The 8,183-nt window shown below is 52.9% G+C and overlaps 1 protein-coding gene across 3 annotated transcripts in view; it reads left to right on the top strand.

Annotated features, from left to right (window-relative positions):
• The window catches only part of PEBP4 (phosphatidylethanolamine binding protein 4), a 289,209-nt gene that overhangs the window by 6,123 nt on the left and 274,903 nt on the right, over positions 1-8,183 (top strand). The gene's annotated exons all lie outside the window — the stretch shown is intronic.

The raw sequence follows: 8,183 nt of genomic DNA, 5'->3' as shown, positions 1-8,183 counted from the left end.
AAACACAGGCCCCCCACCACTTGCCCACGGGGAGGCGACGGCAGGGGCAGTCGGGGGCAGGAGGGAGGCGGGGAGTGGGTAGGGACGAATAACCGGCGTTTCCATACAAGCCCTCTGCTGCCTTGAGAATTTTCGTGGCACTTGAGAGCCTTCCTCCCTCCATGGCCTTTAATGAGTTGTGGGGTGGGTACCTGTACCACCTTACCTGTCTCCCACCTAGGCCTTTTTCAGCGGGTCCCCACCTCCATCCCACCCCCCTCCTGTTGCCTCCTGGAATTCAGTAATAGCTGCTAATCTCTGAAGGAAACACCATGAAGACAGCAGCCTCGAAAATCATCCCTAAGCTTTCTTTGGGTTCTCTGCCTCAATTTACCCCTCTGCAAAACAGAGAGATTCTAAGGTATAACATCTATAACCTGAGTGGTCCCTAGAAGACACTTTCCATATTCAAGGCTGGTTTTATCAGGATAATCTTTTTTTTTTTGAGTCTCCCTCTGTTACCCAGGCTGGAGTACAGTGGTGCAATCTTGGCTCACTGCCACCTCCGCCTCCTGGGTTCAAGCAGTTCTGCCTCAGCCTCCCAAGTAGCTGGGACTACAGGTGCACGCCACCATGCCCAGCTAATTTATGTATTTTTAGTAGAGACGGGGGTTTCACCACCTTGGCCAGGCTGGTCTCGAACTCCTGACCTCGGATGATCTGCCTGCCTTGGCCTCCCAAAGTACTGGGATTACAGGCGTGAGCCACCGTGCCCAGCCAGGATGATCTTGACTGCTAGTGTTACATTAGTCAGCTCAGTCTGGTTTGATTCATCTCCTCAGTTACCTCTGGACAACTTTTAAAGCCCAGACCAGCATGCCGCCCACCTGAACCGCCTCCACCACTCCTCCATCTTGTGCTCTGAAAATGCAAATCCACTCTAATATTAGTTTATGCAAAATATGATTAGGAAGAGAAATTTACTGCCAAAAGAAAGCCGGGTTAAAAATGAATTTTGTGTTGTCTGAAGCATGCTTCTCATCTGTGAATGCATATACTTGGAAGCTGTCCATCAAGGTGTGATCAACGTGCCTGCCTACCTGGTCAATGTACAGGAAGTGCTCGGTTGTTGGAGGATGCTTCTCCCACCCCTTTCTCAATCTACTCAGAGCTAGCCAAGAGGTTAACAATGACTGACAGTGCTACTCACTTCTCATTTCTGGTTAGAAATCACCCTCCATAAACCAGAAAGTACTTATTTGAATACATATTTAGGGGAGAAACTAAACCATGCTCACATATGTTCTTCCTCCACATGTTTGGCATTGAAGAGCCTTACCCCATCTTCTGTGTGCCAAAGAGCCCCTGCGCCAGAGAAAATCATAACATGAGCTCTCTGCATGGTTCCCACGGCAGGCCAGGGTCTCTCCCACGGACACCCTGTTCCCTCCACCCACCTCCAGAGACCAGCTGAGTACCAGATGCCGGTTGACATCACCTTTCACCTGTCCTGGCAGGAGCATAGCCACGGTGGAGCAAGGATTAGGAAGACAGAACTCCCCTCCACCCAAAGTCATGAAGCAGGAGAGGGTGGCTGCTCAGCCTGTAAGCTAGAGCCAATGCCCTTTCCGCCTTTGGAGAAAAAGCCAGCTCAGCCTGGAAACCTCAAGCAGGCTGGACTGTGTGAATTCCAAGGTGTAGTGTTGATTAGGGGGGAAGGGTCTTGTACAAAAATGTGGGTGTCAAATGAAATTGCACCCCCACAGCCCCCGCCCCGCTCACACTCAGTGAACTGTTTCAGGCAGAGGCAGGCTTTGCTGGGGAGGTTCCCTCAATTCCCAGCCCTGCTTTGCATGCAGTTCCCTCTTTCAGCCTTTCTCCAAATCAAAGTCCTTCCCCATCATTTCACCTCTAGGGCTGTCATAGTTGGCGCCCCAATCAGTCCTCTCTTATCATCAGGGTTCCTCCAAGTCCCCACCTTCTCCAACCAGTGCCCACCAGCCCGTCCTCTGCAGCCCCTTGTCACTGTCAAGCCGCCCCATCCATGTCCCACCCTAGGCTGTCTGGGGACCTCCGCAGACCTCTTCCTCAGGTCAGCCTGCGAGGAGCTCCAGCAGTTCATTACTCACAGCTCAGATGGCAGCATTCCCCCCGCTGTACGAGGGGCAGACCACCAGCAAGCTGCAGCCGTCGGCCTGTGCCCCAGTTGTGGCTAAAACCAGGCCTTCTTCCCAGCCAGCCCTGGCCAGGACTGCCCCAGGCCCCTCACTCCTGCTATTCAAGACAGCCTCCAGCCCCTGGTACCCTAGCCAAGGATCTGCCATGTCCCTTCATCTTTGCCCAGCTCTCCATTGCTAGATCCTGGAAAACAGGGCCATTCCCAGAGGCCAGGCTTCCCCACTAGCAAGCAAGGAGCTGTTGAGCCTTCTCATGCCCATCCCTGTCCCCAGCTGTTAGCACCCGGCAGGCAGCAGCGTCTCACAGCACAGGAAGCCTCCCACTCCCTTCACTGCGCCCTCCCACCACAGGCCCTGAGGAGTCCATTTTCCTCTATTCAGATGACTTCTCAAGGCAGGCCTGGGTGGGAGACAAAAGCTCCTGGCCTCTTTCTTTCTCTGCCTCCTCCATTCTGTTACATACACAGACACACATACACACACACCAGCCTTCTCTGCCCATTTGCTGCAGCTTGGAAACACTGGTGTGATTCCGAGGAGCAGTTCAGCCTGAGTACTGACTCCCCCCATTGCTGGCTTCCCAAGCCTGCTTCCGCTGGTGGGTCTGGCAATGTCCTGCCATGTGCCCGGCTGCGTGGCTGTAGCCCAAGGGCTTCCTGGCAGCATGGAGGCAGGTTCCATTCTACAATCTCCTGCCCCTGCCCAACCCCAGCATCTCTTCCCTCACCAAATCCCTTTTGTGACCCACATCCCCAGTGACATAAACCCCTGGAACCTGTCCCCAGAAGGCACCCCCTCTATGCCTCCCCACACCACCCTCCTCCAGGCCGTCACGCTGCTGCTGTTTTCCTGAAGCCGGGCAGATGCCTGCCTGTGAACAGGAGGCTTATCTGGGGAAAGAGAAACCTCCATCCTGGCTCTTAGCAAAGCGCACACGCAGCAGGCTCCCTGGCCAGTCCCACCAGCGTTGCTCTCCCTGTGGCTCTGAAGGCCCCTCCCCAGTGCCAGCCCAACGCAGACCCCCTGGCTCAGTCCCTCCTCCAACCTGCGCCTTCCCTTTGCTTCACAGGCAGCTTTACCCTTCAACACTTTGCAGGCTACTAACCGTGCTTTCATGGCACCCCTCTCCTGGAACACTACAGCCTTTGTGGAGCCCACCCCATGGGCCTTGTGACATGAGCTCCGCCCCCCACCCCCTGCCATGTGCAGACTGGGGCACGTGGTGTTCCTACCCTGCAGCTGGGGCAAAGTTCAGGACCAGCCATGAGCAAAAGCAGAGGCATTTCAAGCTGCAGAGCCCCAGCAGGGTGAAGGAGCTGAATCCGGAAAGCCTAGAGTCTCTCAGCCTCCCTATCTAGGCCTTAAGGGACACCATCAGGTCCCCACAAGGATACAGGAAGCTTCTAGGACTTTGCACAAGCAGTTCCTCGGCCTGAACACTCTTTCTATTTCTACTCCTTTCACCAGATAAATGTGTACTCATCTTTCAAGTCTCAGCCTAGATATCACTTCCTCCAGCAAGCCTTCCATGAATACTTTCTTACACTTGACAGAGTGTAAGTTTCCTGTTCTTCCCCTGTGCTCCCCTAATAATACCAATCACACCAATCTATCACTGGGTTTTTCTCTGTCCTTGATTGTACTGAGAACTCCCTGGGACCGGCAGGGGAGCTTTCCTAAGAGCCAGGATGGAGATTTCTCTTTCCTCAGATAAGGTTCCTGCTCACAGGCCAGGAAGCAATACTATAATGCTTGTTCAGGCCGGGTGTGGTGGCTCATGCCTGTAATCGCAACACTTTGGGAGGCCCAGGTGGGAGAATAGCTTGAGCTTAGGAGTTGGAGGCCAGCCTGGGCAATATAATAAGACCCTGTCTCTATTAAAATTTTTTTTTTAATTTTTAAAAAAAGATAATGCTTATTCAAAAAGGTATTTTGAACCTGGCGCGGTGGCTCATGCCTGTAATTCCAGCACTTTGGGAGGCCAAGGCGGGTGGATCACCTGAGGTCAGGAGTTCGAGACCAGCCTGGCCAACAAGGTGAATCCCCTTCTCTACTAAAAATACAAAAATTAGCTGGGCGTGGTGGCAGGGGACTGTAATCCCAGCTACTCGGGAGGCTAGGCAGGAGACTCGCTTGAACCTGGGAGGTGGAGGTTGCAGTGAGCCGAGATCACGCCACTGCACTCCAGCCACTCCAGTACAGTGGGTGAAGAGTGAGACTCTGTCTCAAAAAAAAAGGTATTTTTTAATGCTGGTCTAGTGCCTGCATTCTAGTGCTTCAACAAACAATTTGGGAGATGCTTAATAAATGCTCGATGAATGAATCAGTGTTTGGGAAGTACACAGTAGCTACTCACACGCTGTCTGAAGGGGTCTTCTGGGGGCCATCGGGGCCTTTTCTCCAGGCTTGCATTGCTCTGTGTTCCCTCCAGGCTCCTGGTTGTGAGGGACAGGAGTGGATGGGGCGGGGCAGGGGAGACAGAGGGGAGAAAGGGAATGAGCACATCGCGAATTACTCCAAGGTCGCTCAGCTCAGATAGAGGGCCCTACTCAGGACAGGAGAGCGGCCCCTGCTGTCCGGGCCCAGCACGGGGTGAGACCCCAGCCTGGAGGCCAAGACCGAGGCCACCCAGGGAGTCAAGGGACTAGATGAGAGGCCGAAACTGGGGTCCTGGTGCATCATGTGCCTCAGGCATTTGCGGATACTGAGCTGGTTTGGTGATTTGGAAAAGAGCAGTCAGTCGTGCATCGGAGGCCTGGATTCTGCCGGCACGAAGCTGCTTGACACTGGACAATATCCTCCCGTCTCTGGGCCTCACTTTTTCATGGACAAGGGCCAGGTCTGGTGACCTCCAAGACTCATTCTGGTCCTGATATCCTCTGTGGGTGCCCAGCATGGAAGGTCTATATTTTCTTGGTCATTCTTTTCATTGAAACATCTCCTGACCCAAATCGAGACTCAGAAAAAGACCAGCTGATGGCCAACATGGCTGAGAATGGAAGGAGGAGGTATTTTTTGGAGAGAGAGTGAGGATTAAACACATGGTAAGAGACAGAAAGAGAATCTAATTCTGCAACGTCCCCACCTTCAGTTTCTTTAAATGGTCAGTCACAGTCTTGGGACCAGTTTAGCCAAAGAAAAGTCCAGAATTTCAGGAGAGATTGGAAATGATCAAGGAAGAGGTTAGAGATGCCAGGCAGACAGCTCTGGAGGTTATTGGCACTGTGTGGTTCAGGAAGGATGGAAGGGCACTTCTGTGACAACCCTTCAGGGGCAAGGAAGCCACAGAAGCCAAGAGAAGAGGAAGCACCCCGGAGTGAAAAGAAACCAAGGCAGAGGAGCAACCGATGAACTCGGTGCCAACCTTGGAAGTGGCTGTATGACTTTGGGCAAGAACCTTAATCTCTCTGGCCTCCCATTGGGGAGATCACATTATCCCTTACCTGAAGACAGGGGCGGCTACATGGCCTTCTTCCTGTCCCTTCCAGCACCGAGACCCTTCTAACTCCTTCTCCACTTCTGCCTGCTCCCCCTCACAGACCTAAGCCCCATGCCCTGGGTAAAGGGGGAGCCACCTCCCATTTGTGCCTCTGCCATCTGGGCCATGTGTTGGGGGGCAGACAGCACGGAGGGTAAGGGTCTAATCCCCCAAGGTCAAAAAAATCCCATATAGAGCCGGATGCAGTGGTGCACGCCTGTAGTCCCAGCTACTCTGGAGGCTGAGGCGGGAGGATCACTTGAGCCCAGGAGTTCGAGGCTGCAGTGCACCGTGATGGTACCACCGTACTGCAGCTTGGGTGACAGAGCAAGAACCCATTACCCCCTCAAAAAAAAGAAAGAAAAAAAGAAAAATCCCATGTGCACCTTGGCTCTAGTGCCCTATGGGTCTCCCAGAAAAATGAAGCCCAGAAGAGGGAGCACCAGTCAGAGTTCTGACAGTGGGGTCCTCCCGGCTGGCCAGCCTCTTGCAGCCATCCTACAGCCACATCGTGCAGCTGGCAGAGCTGCTCCAAGCAGGACCTGAAGAATCCACTTCCAGTCCGGTCTGGCCAGGCTATGCCTAGTCCCTGCTGGGAGAGGTGTGGGCATGCAGACCCCTGTGCCCATTCCCCCAGTGCTCCCTACCCTGGCCCTGCCTCTCAGGAAGTCACAGCTGGCCAAGGCCTCCATGAAACATTTATTGCATCTCTGAAACATCTCCGGCTTCAGTAAAGAAATTGGGGCATTGGTTTGTGTCTTTCAAGAGCTCCAACTACCACCCTTAATGACGTGAAACACTGCATGCAAAGGAAATACATGATATATATCAATGATTGTTGATCCACTCCAAGTCCCCTGGGATGGTGATATCTCAGGACAGGGCCTGGAAGCCACCATCAGGCAGGCCTGCAGCAGAAAAAAGCTAGATCCTGTGATTTCCACCCTGTTTTCTAGGCAGAGAAGGTACAAGAGGGAGACAAAAATGCAAATTACAGCCAGGGCTTCCAGGTCTAAGAATCCTTCTCCTTGACCAAACTGCAGACCTCCTGAGAGAGGGAAGGTCCCTTTCCTTAAGCCCTGCAGAGCTGGGAGTGAGAAGCTCTGAGGAGGCTGATCACCCCAAAATAAACTTGTTTTTTTCACAACTTTTTCATGAGGCATTAGCATCTCTTGCAGCATGGAAAAAAAATAGCCTGAACTGTTAACAAATAAAGATTATAAAAAGCCCCAACTGTTCCCCACGGGTTTCCATGTGGCTGCAGTATTTAGAGGGGGCAGGGGAGGTGTGTGTTTCCAGAAGCCCCCCTCTCTTCTCCTCTGACCCACATCTCTCCTTTGATAGTTGGTTCTGCGCACAGGGATGACAGTTGATGTCAGGGATGAGAAAGTTATATGTTGACCTTCAGAAGTGGTCCACTGCGCATGCGTATTCTTGTTTACTGCTTCCAGATAAAGGAGTGCGTGGAACAGAACAGGCTGCTTAAAAACATGATCACATTGCAATGAGGCTGGTTTCAATTAGGCTGTCTGACTAGGGGTGCAGAATCTGTGTAGTAAACACTTGGAAGACTCAGTGTTCTTATCAAGGTCAGCGAATCCTGAACTTTGACCCTTCCCTTGGGCATTGCTGGATGTCAGTAACTAAGCACGAATTTAGGGTCGTAGCTGCTTTTGACCCAGGTTGGAGGATTGCCAGGGGCCACCTGAGAAGGGCTGTGGTTCTCACCTGTGCTCTGAGCTCCTCTTGCAGAGTTCCAGGCTAGACCCTGCCCAGCCATCCCCCTTACCCTCTGCCTTCTTGGTACATGGACCCCCAAATGACAAAGCGAGTCAGAGAATGGTGCAAAAGCCGTGGAGTGGAGTCAGGAGCTGAGTTCCTGTCCCCATGGGGTCTTCAAGAAAACAGGTCATTGGCCTGGATGATACCTGAGGGGTCTCTGGCCCTGACTTTTTCTAGTTGAAAGAGGAGAATGCCCTCAACTGTCCAGGGCTCTGTGTTTTCCACCAGACTCATTCATCCATCAAAGACCCTCCAGCCCATCTTCACAGGCCCCTCTTTTCTCCTTCTTTCCTCCTCACTTCTCCTCCTCCCTTTTGTTTGTCTGTCCTATCCTTTCCCCACTTCCTGAGCAGAGATTTCTGTAAAAATAAATGCACGTGGCCCTGGCTTGGACGGCTTACAGATTAGCAGGCTGGGATGGCCAGGACCCCAGGGACCCTGGTGGAAAGTATTCAAGCCTGGATGGGCCCTGGATGGACGAGGGCATGGAAAGCCGGCCAGCAGTTTCCTGAGGTGGTGACAGTGATGAGAAGCCCACAGGGCAGCTGCATTGCTTTGGCCTTCTCCGGACCCACAGCCCTCTCTCAGGCTCCCATCAGCCCAAGTTAGCAGCTACCTCTGAGCTCACCCACGGGAATCCCACCCCCTCCCAGAGTGACAATTTTTAAGCTGAGAAGAGGGAAAGGACTTAGGTGGAGAAAACCGAGAGTCCACTGTGACTTGTCACAGCCAAAGCATTGCTCTGCAGGACATGGCTATTCCCCCTG

The sequence above is a fragment of the Nomascus leucogenys genome, chromosome 8, assembly GCF_006542625.1.
Source record: "Nomascus leucogenys isolate Asia chromosome 8, Asia_NLE_v1, whole genome shotgun sequence".
In the NCBI taxonomy this organism is placed as follows: Eukaryota; Metazoa; Chordata; class Mammalia; order Primates; family Hylobatidae; genus Nomascus; species Nomascus leucogenys.
Note: the sequence above shows the minus strand (reverse complement) of the source record. Positions and strands in the feature narration are given on the sequence as shown.